At 41.2% G+C, this 25,790-nt stretch overlaps 1 protein-coding gene and 1 long non-coding RNA gene across 3 annotated transcripts in view; one reads left to right on the top strand and one right to left on the bottom strand.

The window, feature by feature from the left end:
• LOC114010827 (uncharacterized) overlaps window positions 1-23,881 on the top strand; it is a 31,968-nt gene extending 8,087 nt beyond the window's left edge. The window contains exons 2-4 of the long non-coding RNA XR_003552499.2: window positions 2,678-2,752; window positions 11,506-11,555; window positions 23,669-23,881. This is a non-coding gene — a long non-coding RNA (uncharacterized LOC114010827). The remainder of the gene's footprint in view (window positions 1-2,677; window positions 2,753-11,505; window positions 11,556-23,668) is intronic.
• UNC5C (unc-5 netrin receptor C) overlaps window positions 1-25,790 on the bottom strand; it is a 260,978-nt gene that overhangs the window by 234,389 nt on the left and 799 nt on the right. The gene's annotated exons all lie outside the window — the stretch shown is intronic.

Below are 25,790 nucleotides of genomic sequence, written 5' to 3'. Positions count from 1 at the left end.
GTATAGCACACCACAATTCAATGGACTTTCAGGACTCACAAGTAATTTCAATACTACCTTATCCAGATGCTGAAAAATAGTGGATAGGACTACCGAGAGTCATCGAAATTAAAGCTAATGACATACTGACAAATATGCTAATCCACATTAACACTTCTGTTTTGCTCTGGGAGATAAAAAGCATTACAACTAATGAATGACAGCATCAGCCTTATCAACAATGTCCAGAGAAGCAACAAAATATTTGGATAGCTGTTGGGGCAGCTTCTGAAAATAGTCTGCAGAATTCAGCCAGAAACTTAAAAAAAGGTTGCTGGGGATGTTTTTTTTAGGGAGATAGGTTGGTCTCCTGACTTGCAAGACCACTGCCAGAGGCAAACCTGCCACTCTGTCAGGACCATCCTTAAAAATGATGGGCAGAAACAAAGTATGACAGTGAAAGGCATGCAAATTAACTGAAGGTTTTAGAAACTTCAAGAAGATTCGAATTTGAATCCAGAATATTTGGAAGAAGGTAGGGGAGGAAGGAGCTGGGGAACGAGGCAGAGATTAACTTTTGAAAATTGTTTCTTGTAGTCATAGGAAGAAGAAGAAGAAAGTGGAAGGAAAGGCTAAGGCTATGCTAGAGCAAATTTAACATGCTTTAACATATTTCTACTTCCATTTGTTTTACACTTGGGGAATAGTGAGAACAGACAGCTAAACTGGATGCTCTTTAAATATGAAGCAGAGAGCAAATCCTAGCGGCATTTCTTTTTAAAAAGGAAGAAAAAAATTCCAGTTCTCAATTACACATTTTCATTGGTCAAGTCTACATACAAAATAGTTTACACAACACCCCAGTGTTGCCTGCATGTATTTCTGTAGTCAGAGAGCAAGCCAGCAGCAGAACTCTTTTGGCTGGGAGACTCAAAATGACTGGAAAGCTCTGGCTCCTGGGTCCGGCTTCCATCACACCCTCTACTGATCCAAACTTGCCAATGAAGCCTTGAGAATAAGCATGCACGCATGAGGAATTTCCTGAACTTTTAAAAAGTAGCATTTTTTTTTAATCTTGCTACATATGCAAACATAACTAACATAATGCTTGCAAGAGATGAAGGCAGCAAAATTTGCCGGTACGTAACCGGGAATGGATGCTTCTCTCCTCATTCTCCCAAAAGCTCCCCTCCTGACAAGAAAGGTTAGGATACAACAGAGTAGAATAGGTCAGAAGTGACCTACAAAGATCATCTAGTCCGACTGTCTGCACACTTCAGTGCTGACCAAAAGTTTAAGCAAATTATTAAGGGCATTGTCCAAATGCCTCTTAACCACTGACAGTCATGGGGCATCAATCACCTCTCCAGGAAACCTGTTCCAGTGTTTGACCATCTTCTCTGTATGTTCTGGAGACTCAGGTTGTCTGAAGGCATCGTTTAATATTCCACACTGCAAACCAGTACCAGGTCTGGTCTGTTGTTCCTCACAATAGACACCCTGACTGTTCTGTTGCATCTTTTCAATACCTTCCCATGAAACAATGAAGAGGCACTTGTGAGGAACATTTTTCAATATTTATACCTGTATGCATCAAGATGCAGCACTCTTGTATGCTTAAAGAGAAAAAAAAAAAATAGTTTCTAGGACTGCAAGGCACATTTAACTCCTGTATCATTAGCCCCCACTGGAAGCCCTGTGAGTAAGAATCAATGGGAAATGGTACCTCCTGCACATCGTGTCCAATGGACAGCAATGAGAAAAAACTGCTGCTTGCTACATCATGTGTCTATGTCGTGGCATGAATCTATGAAACTTCAGTCCACAGTTCTTCTCCAGAGTACATCTACCTTTTCTTGACTTCTAATGCCCATTTAAATGGTGCTAATACATTCCTGAGAACATAAATCCACCATTCTGCTACTGAGATATGCCTTTACAGTATGAGAAAACCTAGAAAGCATCACTCCAGAAAACTGTTTTTGTCCCTATACTTGAGTTTCAGTATGTTATTAATACACAACTGACTAATTTAATAATTCAAAATATTCTACAGAAAGACAAAACTGTTATGGAAAGCACAGCATCTCCATGTCACCCAAAGTGGGCAGATGTATTAGATACATAATTCCAGTTCCTCAGCTCAAGCATTTGCTCTACCATGTATAAATTAAGTGAAGCAGATTTATTGGCAGTATAAAGTACTGCACCATATATTAATTGACTGAAACAGATTTGCTATATGCTATGCAGACAAATGCTGTTTTCAAATCTAAGACAATATAAGTATGTGCAATAATCCAAATATCAAAGCAAGATTTAGAGTGGTAAACTATATAATAAAATACATTTAAGATCAGCACAAAATTTTAAAGTGTTTTTCCTACTCTGTGCAAATGAATGACATTTCTGAATTCACACCTATGCGAAGGACCCATACAAAATCTCAATGATGCTGAATTCCTACTACAATGGTTTAAGAAAGACATAAGTGATGTGTAAGTCACTCATCACCCATTAAAAATTACAATATTACACCAAAGAGAACGGAATGTCCTTAGGACAATATAAAAAACCTGCAGTTTTATTTTCCCCTATTTTTATCAGCAGTTTAAATTCTTCAGTAATCTGACCTTGAATGTAACAGACAAGTAAAAGGCAGTCCTGACCATTTTAACCTGAACAATGTTTTGCACAGGGGCAGAATAAGAGTGTCTGTGTGGAAGTCCTGGTCAGGTTACTTGAAGAGCAGCCAGGTAGTAGACAGCCCAAGGTAAGTGCAACTCACCATTCTTCCCCTCCTTTCAATTTGTGCAGTACATACTACAGCATTTGGGAGGAATAACCTAATATCCACAGGTTATATAGCTTCCCGATTCAGAAGAAAATGGGGAAGGAAAAAAAAAAAAAAAAAAAAAGGGGGAAAAAAAAAAAAGAAAAAAGTGAAGGGAAGGAACACAAATCTTCCTGTGCCAGGTAAAACCAATACCGAAAAAGTAACAACCACAAAAAGACATGAAAGTTGTTCTGAGATACTTTGCTTCACTATTTTTTGAACTCTGTGTTCAGGGAAGACCACAAGATGAACTTCAATGGTAAACCCCTGCCTAGTTGTTTGCACACAAGCAGCAGAAATACAACATGGGCCAAAAAATCCAACTGCATCTTGGCCAAAACCAAGTCCAGTTTCTCCAGCTATCAGTTTCAGAAGTGTGTAGCACAGGCTATCCCTGCAGTGTGAATCACAAGAGCAGAATTCACTTTACGGTGCCACCGAGAACCAACCCTCCATGTCTGAGCAGCAAAGCTGCGCACAGCACCAAGAGCACTGCTTTTGCTGCAGAGCAGGAATTTTGGGTTTGCATGACCTTCTGCAGAAGGTGCAGGGCTCAGCTGGCCTCCCACAGGAAAATCATGCACCTTCTTACAGCAAAGGCGCAAAGCGTTGCCTGCCACAGCAGTGCCAGTCACCAGTACCTGGGTGGTCCTACAGGGACAGCTCCTACAGGATAAGCTCATCAGGGTGTCCTGGAAAGGCTGCGCTTAACACCCAAGTTGTTACACAAAGCCTGCACAACGCCATGCAGAGGGGAGGAGAGGGAGCAAGAGATGATGGAGTTCATGCACGGGCAGGGATGCTTTTGCATGAAACACGGGGAGGGTTAATCACAGCCAGAAAGGTAGGGATATTTTAAAGGCTGGTGCAACAGAGTCCCATTTTGTAGCTAATAATGATTTATATGAAGCTTGAACTCTTGTTCCGCACTTCCAAAAAGCAACAGGTTCTTTAACCGCTTGTCCAAAATACGTTGCCTTCTCAGCTGTTGTTATGAGTCCATTTTTCTTCCCAGACCAGTCAAATGAGTGCAAGTGCTTAGGACCCAAGCTTTAACCCCTGCTTCTGAACTTGTAGGGAATGCAGTTTGCCTTTGAAAGCGTATTTTGTACCAGTACTGCTGTACCCCCATGGTACTTCACAGTGCAGGAAATCGTCATTTCTGGGATTCAAATACCCATTTGGACTCAAAAGTATGTAACAAAGTAGTAACAAAGATATACTCAAATTCAACAGCAGGCTGAAACCTCATTTAGCCTGGAGAAGTCAGCAGCTCCACCCTGTCCAGAGAAGTCCTCAATATCAAAGGAAAGATAAAAACAGACAGCCTTGTAACATGGGTAATCACTTCTTCCACAAAGCAATAAATGCCAAAGCACTGGTAAGAGTTTCTGATTGTGAACAGATTCTGAGACTGATGGGAAGGGCTGGATGGGAGGAGCCAGTGGAACCAGGGGTAAGGTGCAGCCCATCCAGAGAGCAGGGGCAAAGCTTTCAGAAATGGTTGATGATTTTGCCCAACTCCACCACAGGACAGCTGAAGCACCATACCTGCTTAGGAAGCCCCAGAAACTGCTTTAAGAGGAGCAGAACGCCTTTAGGTCAGTAGTTATTTTTTTCCCTTTGAATTGTGTTACCTCCTTTCCCCATCATAAATTAGTCACTTTGGCAATCTGCAGAAGCCAGAAAGAGGGCTAGGCAGCAACATCTGTGACAAAGGCCTCATAACAGGTTTTATTTTACTGATAGATAAATCATCAGCACTCGGCACAGATATTTGGCAGGTGCACTCACCTGCAAGCACGCAGAGGCTGGTGTGCACAGTTCAGGGACAAAGAAAACTGAAGGACCAGGAGAGCAAATGTGGCCATCACTACCTGGCAGCCAAAGGCCTCCTCTGGCTGCTACATGCTCCTGCCTTTGCTTGGTACTGCAAGGCACTGACAGCTAAAAACTGCTTTGTTTGCGCTCATTTCTATTGTCAGCTAGACTGTGCAGAAGCTTTTTCAGACAGCTGATAACCCTCTCTCCTACCACCCCAGCCTGGCCACCAAAGCCATTGCACACTCTCTCAAGCACACTCCCAGAAAGGAAAAGTAGCCATTTCTGGAGCATGCCCTGTGTTTGCAAAGGGTTGATAAATCCCAAATATCTCTCTTCATCTTTGCAACCATCCATTTGTCGTCTTCTTTCTCCATCTATCCAGTTATCCGTCTTCTTTTTCAATGTTTGCTGTTACAAAACTGGGAGTGCCTGACTTCTTGGAAAAGTACTTCCTGGAAATGTACCTGGAGAGAGTGTATTATATTATTATATATTATTATATATTACTGGAGTGCCAGGGTCCAAATACTTCTCGGCATCCTTTAACCCTAAATGCTCATTTGATCAATAAATAGAAAAATTCAGTAGCTTAGCTGAAGTAGAAACTAAATATTAGCAGCCATCAGCATGTCTTTAACTTTCCAATATATAAATCTACTTACTGATGTACTGACATCTCCAAGCTGCAAGGAAGTTCAACTGAAATGTTCAGTTAAAAGGAAAATAACCAAACTCTTATTTCTTGCTGTTACTTATATAATAAAACAAAAGGTAACATGCCTGCCTGTCTCTCCGATTCACTTTTATCCTGCAACGCATTTTAGGAATATTGTTCAGGCAACCCTGCAGTTTTCTTACAGCACCTCACAAGGTTACTCCAGCCGTTTTCTGGGGGTGCTCTCACCCAGGGAGAGTCAACCAATGGATTTTCTAGATACATCTTCCAAAGGAGAAAAAGACAATCTAATGTATGGCAGATCTCTGTCCTCCAGTGCAGATAACCACTTTATAAACACCAGAGCCTGAACAGTCATTACTCAAAATCCAAACCAGTAACAGAACCTGTACTATGACTTAAAAAATACAAAAAGGAGAACTGAGTTGTACCTGTTTCATGAGCTGAGAAATGCAGCAACATCTAGCCCTTATTTTCATGACAGCTAATAGAAGTGCAAGAGCCAAGCCGAAGACCGCTTCTGGGTTTTGGGATGTATCTCTTTACAGACTGATTTTGTAGTGCTCTGAAGGCAACTGGAGCTCCAGACCCAGAAGCAAAGCCATTCACCCTCTGGGCACAGGCAAAGTCTTGATGCTACATGATGCCCCTCTGGCAACTCCAGACCACCATCTCTAGTCCAACCCACCCTCTTGAAACACAACTGGTGCCTGAGACAGGGGCAAAGTGAGGGCATTTCTCTGCTGCACCAAGACCCTGAGGGACTTCCAGCTGTGCAGATTTGAAGCATGCAGCATTGCAGATGGCTCCTTCATGTGAAACCCAGCACAGCCACCCACCAGAATGCAGTCCCCGTGGGGCATGGAGGCAGTGGTGGAGCAGCATCACCTCACTTTCCCTGCTAAAATGGTCTTGGATATGCTCTGGGAAGACTGTCCATCCAGCAGGAAGGAAGGAGGCTTTTACTAGGGCAGTGAGTAATAGAAAAGCCATGTGAGGGGTATCATTAGAGTCACGCAAACTCATGCACTCAGGTGAGGAGGCTGGAAAAAAGCACATGGCATGGAGCAAACTGAGGAGGGCTGGTCCTCAGAGGCACCAGCAAAGCAGGACTGGCGGCTCTATGGGACAGGGCTCCTCCAACTGGGCTTTTGCAGCCAGACACTGTTCTCACCGCTGGTCTGTGGAGCCAAAAATCGGGATTAGAAGCCCCACTCCTAATTTTGTCTGTATCTAATTTTGCCTGTATCTAATTTTGCTGACCATCTGATGAGGACTTTACCCAAGCAGCAAAGAGGAGACGGGCCAGCAGCAGTTAGGCTGGTCCCAAACCAGACTGTGGTCTAAAAACCCAGCACCCGCTTCCTACATTCTCCATGGCCTTTTGATGAAAACAAGCAACACCCACCATTTTCATACCACAAATTACTTCCATGTTTTCTGTGAGCCCACCAAAGGGGAATTCCTGTGCCTGCTTGCTCCCCAAGTCCTGCCTCCTGCTCCTCTGGTTTCCATCTAAAAAAGGAGATAATTATACTTGCCTCTCTCCAATATGTTTTTCCTACTGCAAATAAAAACTTGCAACATTCTCTCAAAGGCTTCTCATAAACATGATCTGAGCTTTCACTATGCAAATGCGTCCTTTCTCAGGGGGCATTAGCTTTCAACTTCATAGCCAAGATGGCCTTCATTAATTTAAGTGGTATAAAAAGAAAATATGTTTAAGAAAGTAATGTAGAATGAAATAATACACTGAAAATTCTTCCCAAATTTTATTATGAATACTTTTTAAGTTAGTGGATAATTTTTTAATCCAATGTTATCATGTTTAATGTTCTACCAAGCCAATTCTGTAGACACACCCAGCTCTTTACGTTTCTTCCTCTGTTAACATAATATACTGACTGGGTCACATACAACTACTGTTTATTTTAACTTTGCAAAATTGTTCCCAGCTTCATATTTTAGAGGAAAAATGGTCCATTTTGGTACATTTCCAGAATAAATCCTGCCTGTTCTTTTAAAGTGGGACAGACTCTTGACACACCACCATTGTGACTGCAGAAGGCATTTCTGGTATGCATAACCTGTGACTGCCTTCCCTGCTTGTTTTCATAGTGATAAATATGTGGTACCATTAGGCAGGAAAACAAAGTATTCCCAAAAAAGTCTCTGCTAAGCACATTTTGGAGTTAACGGGTTAGTATAGATACATCATGCTCTCTTTCTGTGCTAAGAGGTATTTAATGCCATGAAATTCACTCACTCCCACATAATTTAAACCACCAAAATGGAATATTGTATTTTTCCTTTTCTGCACATGTAAAAAGAGCAGGCAGTCCTGCCAAAGTTAACTATACAATCTTGTTAGGCTTCTATAGATTTCATTAATGCCTCATAAAAGAGAATCAATAAAACTCCTTGCACATCGATATTAAAAAATGACCTTTCGATCTGCTCTTTAAGATACAAAAAAAAAGTAATCAATAGACATCACGAAAACTCCTCTGATGAGAGCTCCTGCAACAGGGAGTTTAGATTAAGAATTCTTCAGAGAAGTTATGTTCTTGCTCTGAACTCCTTCCTAAGGGACTGTTGCTGATCCTGTTGGGAAACTTTCGTGGGACTACTCATTTTAGGCCACAACATTGCAAAGCTGCATATTAGAGGCACGGGATTACTCACACACTGAAACACAGATGCTTGCAGAATTGTTGTCACACTTCAAAGGTTAATGGGACTGCTCACAAGAGAAAGAATTTTTACGGAATTGTGCCTTTACTGCCATTTATGCTCTAGATTTTCCTTTGACATTTTTCCAGAAGTATGAAACCCCACAATGCTTAAATTGACTTTGTCAGTTCCATTTATGTAATTTACAGCTTAGTGTACCCAGCAAGCACACCAAAATGACACCTATCTCAGCATCCCAACAGGAAAGTCACTGATAACAAATGGCTCTGCCCTGGCAGCGGCATTAGCACTCAAAACCAAGGGCCTTATCCATGGTCTTTCCACCAAGACTTCCCACCTATTTTGCTCCAAATTCCTCACTCAGACAGCCTGTGGAATTCCATTTTATGTTGTCTTTGGGTTTTACAGTTTCCTGTTGCATTCAAAGATAATAACGACCCTCTGATATCTATTTTAGTGGCCAGATGCCACTATTCAGAAGATTGTTCTAAGTGCTTCCCTTGCACTTCTGCAAGATTTCTCAGGTGGGTAAGGAACAGCTTCAAATTAAAAAAAAAAAAACCAACACACACACAAAAAACCCACAAACAAACAAACAAACAAACAAACAAAAAAACCAACACCACAAACCAAACCAAACAACAACATCATCAAGAAATAACGTGGTGGCAATATTAAATTTTTGTCTCACTTTTAAAGTACCTCTACTATTTAATATGCCTCATAGCCACAGTATCATAGACAGTTCATATAGACAACGACACATTTATTTGAAACTAACCAACCAAACAAAACCCCCCAAACTTAAGTTCATGTGAGTTTTCTTTTGTTTTTTAAGGATTTCTTCCTCCCTACTTGCCTCAGCTCATACCGAATCATCTTCCAGCCTGAACTGAGGATCCAGAAGTCTTTCCCAAAGCAGCATTTGCCTCTTCTTTCTTTATGGGCACCTGCTGCTGGTAATTCCCAGCCTGTCTCTTAACTGCTTCCCCTGTTTTATATCAGGGCCACATTCAGTCCACTTGACTGGAAACAGCTACCGGGGCGAGGCAGCTGCGTGGGCCCTCATGGGCATCAGGCAGGACCAGTCCACCTTGTGCGTGCTGGTGTTCCAACAAAACAGAGTGTTTGCTTTATTACCATCTTCCCTTTCTTGCGTCAAGTAGCATCACGCATAACATGCTTTGGTAACCTTTAAACAGACCGTCTGCGTGCATTTGTGTCTGTCTTGTGGTTTTGAAGTGGCTAGTAAATACATACTACCCTGCTCCTGCCTTTCTCCAGCCTCGAATCCCACAGATAAGTTTGTTTGTGTCCCAAGTTTTCATGACAGAGAAAAGAATGTTTAGTCTATACCTTGTGCTTATAAATACATATTCTGGGGGAAAGAGGATGCTTTAAGTTCTTTATATAGTGCAGTATTTGTCTTACCACCCAGGAAAATAGGAATAGATACTGCAGTGTATTCAGAACTCTTAATTCTCCAAAGAAATGCATTTTTTCCGCTGCTAATCATTAATACTTGAAACAACTAATCCTAATGTTAATTTTTATATGTTTTAATTTTCTATTGCCTCCTTTGAGAGAAGACAATGAGGAAAATCAAGGGGTTTTTTTGGTTTTGTAAATATGCCCTAAGATGATAAAAAGTGACCAGTCATTGCCGTACATAAGAAGATGACCTCAATGGTACAGAGACCTACTAAGAAAAGTTCATCTCAGCTTTTGATCAGAAGTAGGTGGTTGGTTGGTTGAGAACAAACAACTGCAGAGTACGGGCAATGTGAACATACAGCCTTTTCATTGCAATTACTAAGTCTGCAGAGGCTTTGCATCAGTGGGATGGTGGGTGCTTGCAAAAACTTCCAAGGCAAAAATTCTTTTTAAAAATAAAAAGCCCCAAACAACTCGTAGTCATAAAACAGCATTTTACCCAATAAATGCCATTCTAGATGGTTATCTTTTCCTTAGGCTCTCTTAAGTGGGACAAGATCTTGTAAAGATACAGACATTTTCCTCCTCATTTTAGCGGCAAAGAATCTCTTTGTTAGCACCAGGATCACTCACTGATGTATTTTGCAGTGTCTGCTCTTTTTTTTTTTTTTTCCCTCTCATTTTTTTAAAAAGTGTTCTTAAGAGCCATGGAAATTTTTTCTGTCCAAACAGACAAGATAGAAATCTCTCCACCATGAATACGGCCTTACAGAAATCCTAACTGTTAACAACCCTCAGCTGGTGCAGAGCTGAGGCACTCACTGACCTCGGGGAAGTGTGTTGGTTTACACAAAATGAGAGGCTCAGCTGCAAATACATTTTAGGAAGGCTGGCTCTTCCACTTAGAAAGTTCACCTATCTGAACATAATCAGAAGTTTCAAAACCTAGAGCCTGTGGACTGAAATTTATTAGGAACAGATGGGAGTAAGTGGCATACGCAATTTACCTGTGCACCTAAATACAGTTATATATATTTATAAGCATAAATAAACCAGATGGTATCCATTTCCTCACTAATCAAAGCACCTTTGGCCTTCTCAAATTCCAGACCTACACTGCTACATGGGTTTCATACACAAAGTTATATCTGGTGTGATAGCCCTCAAGTCACGAAAATTCGGTGTTGTACAAATGCTCATTAATAGTTTTGGCTCCTATAGGAAGACTTATGCTGCCCATTAGGTAATGGCAGCAGCTGAAATCTAAAGGTCACATCACTTAATATGAAACAACCCAGCATGTGATAAACAACCCAGAGCACAAGTCAGGTAAGCTCTTTATCCTTGCAGGTAAGTACATCTTCCCAAACAGTATTTCATGGTCAGTGAGACATTTCCTTGGCAAGAGACCTTTAAGTGGGCTTGTGGGAAGGAAACGCATAGGCTTACATAAGCTATTTCAGTCCAGAAATTCCTTGTGGTTAGGTAATTATATATACTAATAACTTTCCAATGACAGTGTCTGGATGCAGCCCGCACATACACATAACAAAGCAATTTAATATTGTTCATACACTGCAGTGTTCTCAAGCAATGACTCACACTTCAGTGCAAGTTCTCATACTACAGAAAGCTAAGAATTGGGACTTCAGCTTTCCAAAAATCTGAGTACTGCATTAGGGAACCCCTGTGATCTCTCTGAAGACAACAAACTGCTACATTTTATAGTAACACCTTTGCAAATCAGCCATGTATCGCTAGGTACCCATAGGATGTTGATGGGACTTGATACTGATTGCAAGTTTCAAGAGACACCACGTGTCATTATACTGATCAAAATACCCTGATGTATCTTAAAACACTGACCATCTAAAAGAAAGGCAAAGTTAGATGAACTCTGATCATTAAAAGAGTATGGTTTGGGTTTAGGTTGCTTGGGTGGGGCGTGGGGGGTGGGGTGTTTTTTTCTTAAGGATTGTCTTAAGCAAAACCTTCCCTGGTACATTTATTTCCATATCTGCACAAGTGATAATAAAGGCCTGCATTTCTATTTATTTTTCAGGTGCCATTTCAGAAAATAAGCAATACAGCGGTTTTTACATCACACTATGGGTAAGAATTACTTTGCTTTAAACAAACTAAACTTCAGTAGCTGACAAAAAGTAATCAATAATGGTTTAAGATTAATTTTGACCTTATAGACCATATGATAAAGACAATTCCCCACTAATGTACTTCTGTAGAAGTGCTAACACTCATAGCTCAAAACAATGACTTTTGACAAGAGCAATGAGACTTTCTTTCTTTTGATGTACATAGAGAAGAAATAGAAAAAGAAGCAAACACAATAGAAAGTCCTTACAATTTTTTAGTCAAATAAGAGCCCTTTTTGTAACTTGGAAGTCAGAAATGCATTTGTATAAGCCCACCAAATTCCAAAATGCCTACATATTGTAACAGCAGAACACTTGGGAAAATCACGTTCAAGTCATACACATCACTGAGCGCTGGTGCCACCAGAACATCCCAAAAGTTTTGCTTGATCCAGGCTTGTGCTTTCATAGATGACCACACGCAGTCATTTGCTGTCCTTAACTAACTGCTGAAAATATTATTGGCAGCTTAGTGTGCCAGTTATGCCACAGATCCTCATCTGCCTCCTACAAAAAAACCCCAACTTCTGCTGAGCTACGTAAAAGGCTTTTCCCCCCTCCGGCATGGGTCCTTCCCACGGGCTGCAGCCCCTCAGGATAAGCCTGCCCCAGCCCGGGCTCTCCAGAGGCTGCAGGGAGATCTCAGCTCCATCACCCGGTGCACCACCTCCTCCTCCTCCCCACAAGGGCCACCGTGCAGACCCCATCCCCACTGCCAGCACTGGGTACCTGCACCCAGCGTGGGGGAACAGCTGAGACACCCTGCAGGTCCCTTCTGTCCCATGCCCAGGGGCTCCCTTTGCAGGGACACACACCTCGGGGAGCCGAACATGTCCACAGGCTTTGTTTATCCCCTCAACGAAGTACATGTGGGGGAATCTTCAGCAACATTTCCTAACGTCATCACCTGCCTGATAATTTAGTTGTGCTTTTTATTTGGGGGGATGGGGTCCTAAGCTTGAAAGGCTCATAGCTCAGAGGAGACAGCATTCATGAAGGACATTGGCACAGTTTTGGAGACTACTTATTTCTTCAGAGAGTGCAATGGCCAAAACATCTGAAAATTTATGTCAACTTTGGTAAGGGAATCCAACTGCAGAACAAGGGTAAAAAAAAATTCCCAAAGCAAACATTTTTCAAATTTGTCTTTCAAAATAGTATTTGGGTTACTGTATTTTATTTTAGTGGTTAAAGAACATTTCCAAGTAAACAAAAACTATAAAATGTTTTGTTTTGCACAACTGTTTTTTAAGGTCTTTGTTTGGGGCAGAGGAAAATGACTTGAGGGATGATTACAAATCTTTTCTCAGAATTCCAAGGCCTTCTGCTGAACTGGGCAAACTACACACAGAGCCCTAACTTTCAAAGACTGTTTAGTAGCCTTATGAAACCCCAAATATTCTGGGGTAGACAGACTACCAGTCTCTTTTTCCTCTTTCTGTTTAAATACAGACTCAAAGCCTTTCCAGAAAGAGGGAGTCCAGCATATTCAGAGTCCCATCAGTCACCCAGCACTTCACTACAAAACTGGCTCCTGGTCACCTTCAGTTTTCACATCCCTTTATGTGCCTGAAAGAGCTGCTGCTTCTAATATTTATGTATGTGTTTCAGGCTTAGTATACAATATATGGACATCCAGTCAGATAAAAATAGAAAAACTTTGAGAAAGACAAAGAGTATTGGCACTGCAATGACTTTTCCAATGAAAAATACTCACGGCTGTATTAGAGCAATTGTCTTGTGCCAATGCGAATGGCGTCAGTTTTGTTAGCTCCAGCATAATTCAATTACATCATTCTCCCAACTCATGAACACGTATGTATTTACTTTTTTATAATCTAATCCAATAATTATTTTATTAATAACTTTCAGGCAAAGTAGTGCAAGAGATTAGGAAACAACATACAGGAAAAGTCACTTTTGACCTATGTTTTATCCTTAAAACCCAAAAGTGGATTTGGTATTAAAATCAAAGCATTCTAAGTATATTGTGAAATATTTACAGCTGTTATTACTGCCTGATTTGTGTGTGCCAGAGACCAGATTATTCAGACTGGTTTCACAAGCAATATGTCTGCAAACAGGATTTTGTTTGGTAATTATATTAAACATGTCCATATAAGCTTGGAATTAATTACAAATGGTATTTTACTGTACTTGATAAAAGCCCTAAGCAGCAAGAACTAATGATGGCAAAAAGGTCTTCTCTCATTTTCAATAAAGCTTTCCATGTGAAAATCTGTCAACATGAAAAAGTTACTGCTTGTAATTAAAACCAGGCTTTAGTTCAGTAATATGTTTACATGTTATGTTCCAGAAGGGAGAAAAAATGAAATTGAATTACTCTTCTTAAACCCTGTGGTTCACAAACACACGATCTGCTCTGGGCACGCTACTGATGTCAACCTCCTTCAGCTTGGGAAGACAAAAAAATTCAAGTTCAGCCTCACAACACATTTGAGTTTTGCATTACTAACACAATTTCTTAAGAGTTTAAGTGAGCCCTCCAGATGTGTTCACAGGATTTTTGCAGTGGGTATGTCTACCAACATCAGGCATTTAAGCTCTACTCCTGTCAGTACTTGTACAAGGTTTCACTAATGGATGGATGATGGCAAAGAGGAGGCAGAGGAGCTTACAGTAATACTTCACCATACTTGGGAGCATGTCAGTAAGCAACTAATTACCCCTGTTTCCAGCTCTCGCTTTAACTTACTAAGCAACCCTTCCCCTGTCTCCACGATGGCTTTAGAGCATAGGATCTACTTTCAAAGCTGACTTCAAAGTGACTTCTCAGAATTAGACAGATTGCCAAACCAGGTGCTAAACTGTGCTTCAGTGGTTTCCAAGACCACAGTACTAGGACACAGTCTGCTGGCTGCTTTTGAAGATTAATAACAAGTTCATCACCTGTCATGCTTCTCTTTACCAAGCACATGCCATTTTTTCACTATACTAAACTCTCTTTTTGAAACACTGAGATGGGTAGGTGCTATGTGTTGCACCAACGGTTAACTAGAATTTAAGGTCATAGGCATACAAACACTGTATTGACACTGCTATAATGAGACATTATTTCCTAAATAGCCAGCAAATAACCTTTTTTTTTCCCCCCATGTCAACCCAGTGCTCCACATGGCAAAGCACCTTACTGACTTCAGTAGAAACTTTTCTTGAACAAGGTCATAATATATTTAATGATAAAGAACCAAGCAGATAAGCAGCTCCATGCTTATCCTATGCTATAGAAGCCTGTACACTAGATTTGTTAATCTAGCTTTAATTCAGAAACCTGACACACTCTGCTTTCCTTGTAACTAATTTTGTGTCTTGTTAATGCAACAGATGGTAACTTCAGTTTGATTACTATTCTCCCTACTTTAATGTGAACTCTTCATCTTACTACTATCAGATGACATTTGCTTTCCTTAATGTACATAGTTTTAGAAAAATTACAGAAGTGCTATTGCTGTGTTACATGAAAAATTCTAATGTACATTTAGCTGACATAGCATCAGCTGCTGTTTAAACTGGGCTTAGCTAATGGACTTTTAATGTCCGTGGGGTTATGTGCAGTTACTGGCTATTAGCAGGAATGGGCCCTTTCTATAAAAATCACTTTTCCTCAAGTGTGTTGTTTGAACATTCCTTCCTTTGATTTAGTGACTGTCACCAAATACAAAACAAATGCAAGGACGCTGCAATCTGCTGTTATCTTTAAAACCAACTTAACCTCAGCCCGGCCTCCAGGAGCAAAATATGTGTTCTGCAGTGGTACTAGTGGATGTAAAACTTTAAAGACAAAAGACCAAATTTTCCTTGCCTTGCTCTGGTGAGTAAATTCCAAGCAATCCAGTGAAACTAATCAGACAGAAAGCAAAATCTAATTGAGGTACTGCCATCAATATGTTTCCCTAAGAGAAAGGATCTTTGCAATGAAACCAAGTACTCATTAAACAAGCTCATCAGTAAAACATAACAGATGAATAGTCCATGCAATGTCACTTTGCCATTTTAATTCAGTTTTCTTTGCAAATGTTTCTTATAAATGCAAATTTAAGACTTTCCTCTCAAGACTACAAATTGATATAAATGTTTATAAAGCAGGTAAGTAAATCAGGAGGATTTTTTTATGATTTGGAAGATTTTATCTAACAGCTATGTTTACTACAAAGAATTAATATATAACATTTTGGGGTGGGGGCGGGGGGGGGAAGATAAAAAAAATAGACCCATACAGAAACAGTGCAGGACAAGCAAAGGACAAAAGCTAGCAGGAGCTGAACAATTCTGCCTTTTCCAGCGCTTCTGAAAGGCATAAGGCACTTCTCATTCTACTCCCTAAACCAGGATAATAACTGCTTTTGTTAGCGGCTACCAGGTAGCATTTCTAACTCAAGCCTTCAAAGACCCTGCTTTTAGTAGTAGAGGTCTTTATTTCAAAACCGACTGATTGCTGAGGCAGGAAATTGCCATGCATTTGTGTGTAACAGGTATTTATATGGATATCTGCCTACAGTTGGTGACATTTGGCTGTCAATGTTCTTATCTGAAATAATGTGACACAACCCAAGAGAAAAAACACCTACCTGGAAGCATCCCACTAACATGTTTTCAACTGAGGCACTGTGTTAATCCCTCTACAGTAAAGAGCCACATCACTAATTGAAAGGGAAATTGAAAGTCTCAAAGTTATTCTAATTGTTGAGCTGAAAAAAGAAAAAAAAACCCAACCACACATTAAAAAATGTTGCCAGAAAAAACAGTGAGATCAAGGTGCATCCATCCTTGAGTCCCACTCTACTGTGTCAACATATTTTCAAGACAACCAAATCAGCTTCTGACATGTGCTGGCTTTGAAATTAATGGAGCTGTATTTGTTGGTGGTCATAACCTGGCCTCGTACAGTGTAAGTCTATCCCCGGTATAAGCACCAGGGATTTAAAAAAACAAAAGGAAACTGATAATAAACTCACAGGTCCCAGTACTGAACTTTCTTGCTACAAAGTTTCTAGTTACTTAGGAGCTAAGAAATTAGGAACTTCCTCTTTGCCACAGCACAGCTATTTTACATGAGGAAGAAAAGTAAAACCAGTACTCACGTTCTTGCCAGCATAAGAAGATTGCTGCATTTTATTTGAGCAAGAGACCAAAAACATTACCCTCACCTTTGGAAACTGGTGAGGAAGCAGAAAGGAAGTCCCTAAAGCTATGCTTGCAATGTCTGCATGAAAGGAATTTTTAATGGGAGCGATGACTTGCCAAAAACTAGTGCAGCTTTGAGGCCAAAAAGCTTAGTGCAAGGAAAAATAGTATTTTATAAGACAATTCAGTGAGATTTTCAGTGAACAACACCAGCACAAGGACACACTCTTCACCATTTAATGACAGCCCCATTCCTTAACCAGACACACTTCTAGTTTGCACAATCAACTCTGGTTTTCAGATCTGAACTGACCAAGTTTACTAGGGGAAACTTTTATCTCCTCGGGGTTGAAAGCACCACTGAGTTTTGTCCTAATCTTAAAATGAAGGCTCGAGGAGTGGAGGTTTCTCTATGGTCTCATCTGTCTGCAGACAACCCCAATTTCAGTCTGGACACCTCCACAGTTACCCTGTTAGCCCCAGCTACTCCCTGCTGACGTGGACACTCATCTCTTGTATGTGTAGAGCTGCAGGGTAACCAGGCGGACACAAGGAAGTTGCTGACATTGTAGGGAAAGGTGAGAGGAATACATCTGTGCTAACTCCACGAGCAACTGGCAGAACTGAGGATATATTAATGAAAGAGAAAATTAATTCAGACTATGGCAGTGTGCATGTTTGTGCTCTGAATTACTCCCGGTAATTACCTGTGTTACAGTCAGTGTATGCACATGAGAACAGAATTAGTCTCACTTGCTGTTCTGTCCCACTTCTTACTCCTCAATTCTGGTATGACCGTACTGCAATTAACCTCATTCAGTGAGACCATATTATTATTTCCTCTCACTATGTAAACTCTCCAGTATAAACACATATGTTGGGACTGGATAAGACAAGTGATGTATTTAAACAATAAATAAATACACCGTATCATAAAAGTGCAGCAATTCATGTTCCAGCCATTATTTTAGTAAATGTATGGTTCGCATATAGCTCTCCCAGAAGCTCTGAATTACTAATAATCCTGTGGCGATCCCTTTTCACTGTTTGACGTGAAATGCACTACATTCAAGCAAAGAATCTACTTTCAGTAGTTCAGGGGAACTACTATCAGTTCAAACAATTTTCCATAACAGCTGCAATAGTCAACCTCTTTTGACAGATCATTCAAGACTTACTTGCATACTTCCTTGTATCTAGCTGATGAAATTCAAGATTTCTCAAACAATCGTATCCAGCACTCAGGGGACCAAGAAAAACACAAGCTTTCCTTTTTCTCAAAGGATACACCGTTAATCCACAGAGCTTAACATTTCAACCTCTCACTCAATATGAGACTAAGAAATAAAGCTACTTTACTTCTTGAAAATAACTAAAAAGGGATTGGCAGGAGCTACCTAACAAGAAAATGCTCAGCTGTTGCCAGGCCGGTAAAACCTATCTGAGCTCCTTAGCATTACTATTGATAATGTTACCTCAACAAGAGGAAAAAAAAAGATACTGATTTAATTGCCTAGGCAACCTCATAGCTTTTATGACTTGTAAGGCAACAGGGTGCTTTGGAGTGTAAGTCATTCATTCAGATAAATGAAGTGCAGTTGAATAAGACAGTCCGGAATTGCAGATTAAACCCAAATGAAACAAAATAACCCAAAGCAGTGATCTTTATTCCATTTACAACAGTGCTGCAGTCACCCACTGGATTTGCTCTTGCTTCTTCCAAATCCATCTCTGTGGATTTCGCAAAGCAAATCCTCCCAAACTGCCTGCCATAATAAAGTCAGATCTCCCAGGAAGCATCCCTGTTTCTGAGCAACGGTGTATGGGTTTGCCCTTCGTCTTTTACAGGTATTTCTAGATACCAGAAGATGTAAAGACACCACTAGTGAGGCCCAGCAAATTCAACATTAGGAACGCACCTGAGAGCCTTCAACATAGCGTTCCCTCTGTAGCATCCATCTTTGGGATTGTCAGACAAGGAGGATGCACTAGAGCACCAGAGTGGGCACTCAGAGACCTCCAGTTTGAATTCTGGCTTCCTTACACATTTTCTCTGCACCCTTTAGTAATTCCCCTTGTATCCCTCCATCAAATAGAGACAAATATAGCCATCTTCCCAATCCAGCAAGAGGGACTAAAGGCTAAATAGCTAATTCAATGTGACAAATAGGAACCTCCCATTGTCTCTAGCAATGTAACCATATAACAAAGCTATCCTAAAGATGCAACTGCAGATGTCTCCCATGGGAAGTATCACTGACTGAGATGAGCATGCACAACTTTTTGGCTGCCTTTTCCTGACCTGCCTGTGTAGGACTCATAATGAAGGAAAGTGAAAATCTGAGGAGGCACTGATGCACTGCAGCATTGCATACTGACATAGGGGACAGCCCTGCCTTGATGGGATTATTGCAGAGTCATGCATGCTAGAGCAGCATTGCTTGTATTTGGGGAACAGCAAAGGTACTCACCTAAATCCAGTATTGCCTGCCCTTCCCTGGTGGCCTTAAGGGCTGCATCACAGTAAAATCGGTGTGATTAACAAAACAGTGAGACCTAGAAAGTGCTGCAAATACATGCCTTAACCAGTGCTTAACCAGGGCTGTAAGTCAAGTTTAACGGTGAGGTTTTTCACTGGGCTGCTTGAAATATATGGGAAAATGTAAATGAAAACTTACTGTCAGAAGACTTTACAACTTGTAACTTTTTCATTTTTCACTGAACACCTAACAGATTTTCAGAGTGTAGTGTAAATAGAGTTTGGCAGTGAGGTAAATATTTGGGGCTTTATTGACCTTTTCACTGAAATAACTCAATCTTTTCTGGGTTTGATTAAGGTTTCTTGGGTCAGTGGGTTGTTTTTTTTCCAACCTCCCCCTAGTAAATAAACAAAAAGGACTCTTTTTTTTGTGGTGGTTTTTTTTTTTTGCTTGCCCCCAAATTTTCCATGTTGATAAAAAGAATATTTTTAAGCTAAACTTTTTGCAAGGAGCTCTTCTTTCCCAGCCCAAACTTTTAGATAATAATGTGCCAGGCTATACAGGGACTCCCCAAATCCTGGCATTTGATGAATTAGGAGGAAATCCCATGTTTCCTGCTTAATGTACACGTGATTTGGATGGAGTTATAAAAGCAAACAGGAAGCTGTTCTAGTGATGACTACCTAGGGGGAAAGCTGTATACAAACACCTCTGAGATTACTGAAAGCTGGGAAAACCTCTGGCAGCTCTTGCCCGCTCCTCAGACTCACTGTGCCTTACTTGTTTGTGTTGTTTGTACGAGCAGAGCCAGCCTCCAGGAAAGCGACTGGAACACAACCAGAGTTTGGGGCTTTTTTTCACCTTCTCCAGCTAGCCTGCATGCCTGGACTTACAGTCAGTTTTATGCTACATCCTTACCCAAGAAAGACAAATCTAAATACAAAAACCACTACCAATGCTCTGCAAAATGTTTAAGCAGACATATCACAAAAACAATACTAAATAAATCATCTTGCTATCACACCACTGGAGTTTGAGTTCAGAGTATCTGCAGATGACCCCATTAAATTAAACACAGGGAAACAAAGTACATGCAAAATTAAGGGGAATTTTGTTGTTCCTATTTGTGTGATGTAAGCTTCCTTATAACAATTTCCCTTTTAGCATCATTTCAAATGCTTGCTTACAAATGATGCAAATTAAGTCTTTCTTTGGATACAGTCTGCCTCCCAGAAGACTTAATACCATTTCCTTTAGATCACCTCTTGGATAATGTTATGATGGAAAGATCCAGGAGCGCCTGCTTCTAAGACTGGACTCTACCAAGCACACGCAATAAATCACTTAAAACACCACCATCCCTTCAGTCCTTGGAAGCAGCTAGCACTGAACTGTGCCTCTGCACAACATTATTCTGCTGCTGCGTTGACGGAGGTTGTAGCCAACTGGAAAACTGCCCCTCACTTTTAAACCTTGACTTATGCTTTAAAAGCTTGTGCTGTTTTATACCTCCAAGTCGAACATGAAAGCAAAGATGGCTAATGAAAATGACAGGCAATGTAATTACTGCTTTATTGGCACCAACGCCAAGATCGCTGCCTGCTAAACTTGAATACCTCCACTGGGTGGCTAACAAGACGTTCAGTTCACACAGTAGCATAACCCTCTCCCCACTCAAAACGGAGGAAAGAGGGAATTGGAAAGCGAATGCCGGTTTTGCCTATAGTAACATACAGATTGCAATAGATTTTGTATAACTTAGCCAGAGCATCCACGATTAAATTAACTTTTATTTCAAAGACAGCCTAGCCTCTGGTGACATGTTTTCAATGACAAACCAATGATGTGAACATTTGAGACTCACACTGAGTTGAATCCTCTTCAACTAAATAGCAGCAAACTGTTCACTACTTTGGAGCAATGCAAATTTACCTAGGAATTCCCCTTCGCAAAAGCATTTAAAACAAATTTTTTCTGTTAAGCTGCAAAAGCAACTTCTGTGCCTTTTTCCAGAAAAAGTAACCAGAACTGATTCCTCAAAAGCCCAACAGTTTAAAATCCAGAAAGACACCAGAAAGCAACAAACATAGCCATACACTATAAAACGGGTCATTCCAAATAAGATTACTTAGATGGTAGCATAAAATAATTAATTGCAGCTTCACTTTTCAAAGTACAGTTCTCCTTAGTATCTTACATATACACAAAACTCTAGTCATATACTGTACAGAAATACTCAAATATTCTATTCAGCCTGGACTCCTCTCACCTTCCATGGGAACTGATGTTGCTTTGCACCCTATTCAACTGAACTGGACAGACTGTGCCCCAAAACACCACTCTTCAACTTGCACAAAAATCCACATATTTACTTGAAAATGTCTAATAAATACAATCCACATTTTCTCCTCTCTTGCTGGAGCTATGGAACTGATTTGCCTGGCCTTGGCACAGTGTTTTGTTCCCGTTTTCAGATGTACTGTATTTGGAAAATTAAATTAGGAAAATCTTTTTAATATGGTTAATGCTGTTTCCTGTTTCTGAATTTGGATGACACACACAAAGCTAGTCCCAAAATATAGTGAATAATCATGGGCTGATACCATCACCAAAGGAAAAAAGAAAGAAAAAAAAAAAAGTTGTGATATGAATGATCCATGTAAAATGATTAAGTGTAAATATGCACAATTGTGGAACACTCAGGCATTCTTACTGTAAAGAAGAATAAATGACACTGACAGTAATACTGAGAAGTCATCAGAAGGGGGCTGTATTTGATGTATATATATGGGTTTGTGTTTGGGTTTTTTTTCATAACTGTTGCAACTAGCTGCTTGAGACTGGAGCCAGAGGAAGAGGAGCCCAGATTCTGGCTCCCATATTCCCGGGGAGGAATCCCTCCTCCACAGACAGATCTGTCCACTTCATTTTAATTCTGCTTAAATTGCACCTCAGCAAAGGAAAGCCGGTGGCTGCTCCTACTGCAGTACTAAAATGCTACTCAGGGCCAGTATGGGCTACCACATTCATCCCAAACTCGTCAACATCATTGAAATCTGCCAAAGCACATCGCTTTAAAACAAATTAATGTTCCGAAGGGGCTTATCCATTCACAGTGAAATACTACTTGGCCCTCGCTTTACTAATACAAGTACTATTACACCCACATGATCAAATACAAGTGGTCCACTGATGCATCAAGATAATTAAGTCCTTTTCCCCCTTTTTTTCCATCAAGATATGTTTAGGTATTTAATTAAGAAGTGCATCCCCAAAAGGTTAGTACATTCACATGTTATATTTCACTTTTTCCGCACCAAGCATTTTCAAACTGCTGCTGTTGCTAACACAGACTATGCTGGGGCAAGGCAAATATCTGCACATATGGCTCTTTTACAGTTTTCTTCTTAAATTATCACTTTGATTTAATTAGGTTTGAGAGGTTAAGCATAAAAAAACCATGTAGTCTTATTGTAAAGGAACAACTGAAACAAAAACTCATTAATATGCAGTCCGTTTAGCTTTTCTACCCAGCTCTTACACCATCGTTATTAGCCAATAAAGCTGTCTGAACCATGGTTGTCACTACAGATAGGTAGCCTGACCCTCCCTCTTATCCCACCTACACTCCAAAAAGGTGCGGGCCACCGGATCAGTTCTTCAAACACTTCTAATGCCCTAAAGTGGTAGGGCGGGGGGGGGGCCTGGAGTAAGCAAGCGCAATGGCTGTAACACAGTCTCTGCTGATTGAAAAGCCAAAGGAAAAGTTGCTATTATGTGAGATGGCACTGAAATGCCAGTGACGAATAGGTGCTTGGGTCCAGGGACCGTTGCTCTTTCTTTCATGGTTTGAGACATTTGAATTCTCATTCTGAGGTAGCTTATCACAGCGGTATAATGAATGCAGCGAATGCCAGATCAGAGTTGATTCTGGCTTGATAATCACTTTGGCCCCATTCACACCACTTCGAGAATTAAAGGCTGTCTTGATCATTATGGCCATTTCCTGTTCTCTCCTGATAACAGCACAAAAATACTTAGACAGCTTCAGATAAGAAAATAAGAAATTTTAATCAACCAAAAAGTGCATTTAGCCCTGCTGAGAAGCTCACAGGAGGATACTGAGATGCAGTGATATGAATCTCTCTGCCCAGGAGTGTGGGATTGGTCCACTAACTACTCAGTTAATAAATTTATTTTCCACAAGGCAATGGAAAAGAAAGGCACAAAAGCAGAAGCCCCAGCAATGCTCACAGCCTCCTTTAGCCTGCTTCAAAATATAAAGATAATTGGGGAATGGAGACGAAAAGCAAAACAAGAAATAGTAGTTGCAGCAAGTATTGGAAAAAAATGCACACATCCTCTTTCCCTTCCCCTCCTCCCCTTTCTAAATTGTAACTATGTGTTTGCTGTACGAAGACACCACCACTTTTTTTTCCTTCTCAAGGTATCACAGAGGAAGACTGACATTTTTTGCACAATTAAAATCAAGTCAGCTGGCTCCAGACCCCCTGAAAACAGGAGACTGACACCAGTTTGGAATGTAACTTTCACATGTCCTATTCCTATTGCTCTCAAAGACTGCAACTGAAAAGACTAGAGGGGTGTTTCCATTTCGAAGGAGATGGACTGAATGGAGGATAACTTTGGAAAAAGAGGTTGGGTAAGAATAATTTCAAATGTTCATGTATTTTTGGAAACATATAAATAAAAGAAAGGAAAAACTTTGCCCGGTGCTATAGCATGAGAAAACTTCCTGAAGAGGGCATAGTTAAACTGTTGATTCATTGCCTCACTGAAGCACCACATACACATACATGAAGATCCCCATGGCAAACACCAATCAGAAAACCCCTCAGCTCCGGGAAAGATGCCAAAACCAGGTCTGTACCCAAATTCCGTGCCTGGTCCTAGCAAGCAGGAAATGCAAACAAAAGCATACACAGAAAAACAAGTCCAAGACGAATTACTATATCCCAACCACATCCCCTGAATTTTCCACTCTATTGTGAAAGTTTATCACACAGCACACACGGAGGAAGCACTGCTGAGGAGCTCCCCATCCCTCTGGGAAGGTGAGCACACCTGTGTACCATGAGAGGTCCCACCCGCAGGGGGCCTGGCTCCTCTCCCCTCACAGCATTTCTGTTGCACAGCATCAGAGGGTATGCGTGGAAAGGAGGAACCATCTGAAAGCGTGAGGTATGCCCTGTGGCACTGAGATGTGCGCTCTGAAGCAGCAGAACACAGGGGGTCCTCTTCCCTGCTCAGGCCATCTGTCATGCGAATTACCCGTGTCCTGCCAGCAGAGCCGGCAGGCTCCTTTCTGCTCCAGGTCCAACTCTCCGAGAGGATCTTTCCTCCTTAGCTCCCGCCATCTACACAGACTGATAGATACCCACTGACACCTAGGTCTACATGCACATGGTACTATTAAAAACTTTAAATACATAACGTCAAACCTGTCCTACCTCAAACATGAGACCGACCAGTGAAAGGAAATGATGGTATGTAAGACACAAAAGAAACATGACACGATGCATAAGGAATTTTTGTACTCTCTTTCTCTGCTACTCCCTTTCCACGACTAGGTTTCTGATCTTCCACCAACATAAATACCCAGTATGGGTGAGGGAACGTGACTCTGAAGATGGAGTAAGTATCAGCAGGAAATGGATTAGCACCGCTACATGTACAGACATGATGTACACTGCATCCAGCCCACCAGCAGCAAAGCCTATGGCTCCCGAAAGCCTGCCAGAGGCACAGGCAGCCAAAGCAACCAGCACCCCTCTCCTGTCAGAAAGGCCATAGAGAAGTGCACTTCGTAATGGCTGGGTGAGAGCACGGGGTCAGATCTGTGCAGTCATCTCAAGTGCTTCTCCATAGAGATGATGGGGGGAAAATCAAGCGTTCTTCCACTTGCATTATGCTAAATCAAAGCTTTGGTGCATATTATTATCACTCAGTGGCATATACGGGGAAAAAACCCCACCATAACAGCTTCTAAAATTCCTTTTCTCTTGTTAACCATATAACCAGGATTTTCAAGTGCTTTAATGAACCCACACATCCCTGCTATGCACAGCTCTGCCCACATGCAGCAGCAACCTCTCTCTCCAGTGCTCAGCAAAAGCCACACATTTCCCCTTTAGGTCTAACTCCCGGGAAGAGAGAAGAAAGGCACCAAGAAAGTTTATCCGGCATCAGCTCGCAGGAGAAAAACCCTCCTGCTGTGACTGTCTGCTGGGTGGGTGACACACGGAGCCAGGGCTCTTTGTGATGCTCTCAAGACATCGCTAAACACACACTGAGAAGCGAGACATTGTCACCGGGAAAGGGGAATTTATACACGGGCTAGAGGGAAAACAGAGCTAGATGCACTCCAGAACGCCCGACACGGGAGAGGAAAAAAAAGGAAAAGAAAAAAAAAAAAGGGGGGGGGGGGGGGGAGCAGAAGATACACGGTAACTCCCTTCAGGTAGCTCATGTTTTAGGTACGGAGAAGGACGCGGGGGGTGGCGGGGGTCTCACGTGTGACCACCGCCTGCAGAGCCCCGGGCACGGCG

The sequence above is a fragment of the Falco peregrinus genome, chromosome 2 (assembly GCF_023634155.1).
Source record: "Falco peregrinus isolate bFalPer1 chromosome 2, bFalPer1.pri, whole genome shotgun sequence".
Classification (NCBI taxonomy): Eukaryota; Metazoa; Chordata; class Aves; order Falconiformes; family Falconidae; genus Falco; species Falco peregrinus.
The sequence above is the reverse complement of the archived record's forward strand: the minus strand, read 5'-3'. Positions and strand labels throughout refer to the sequence as shown.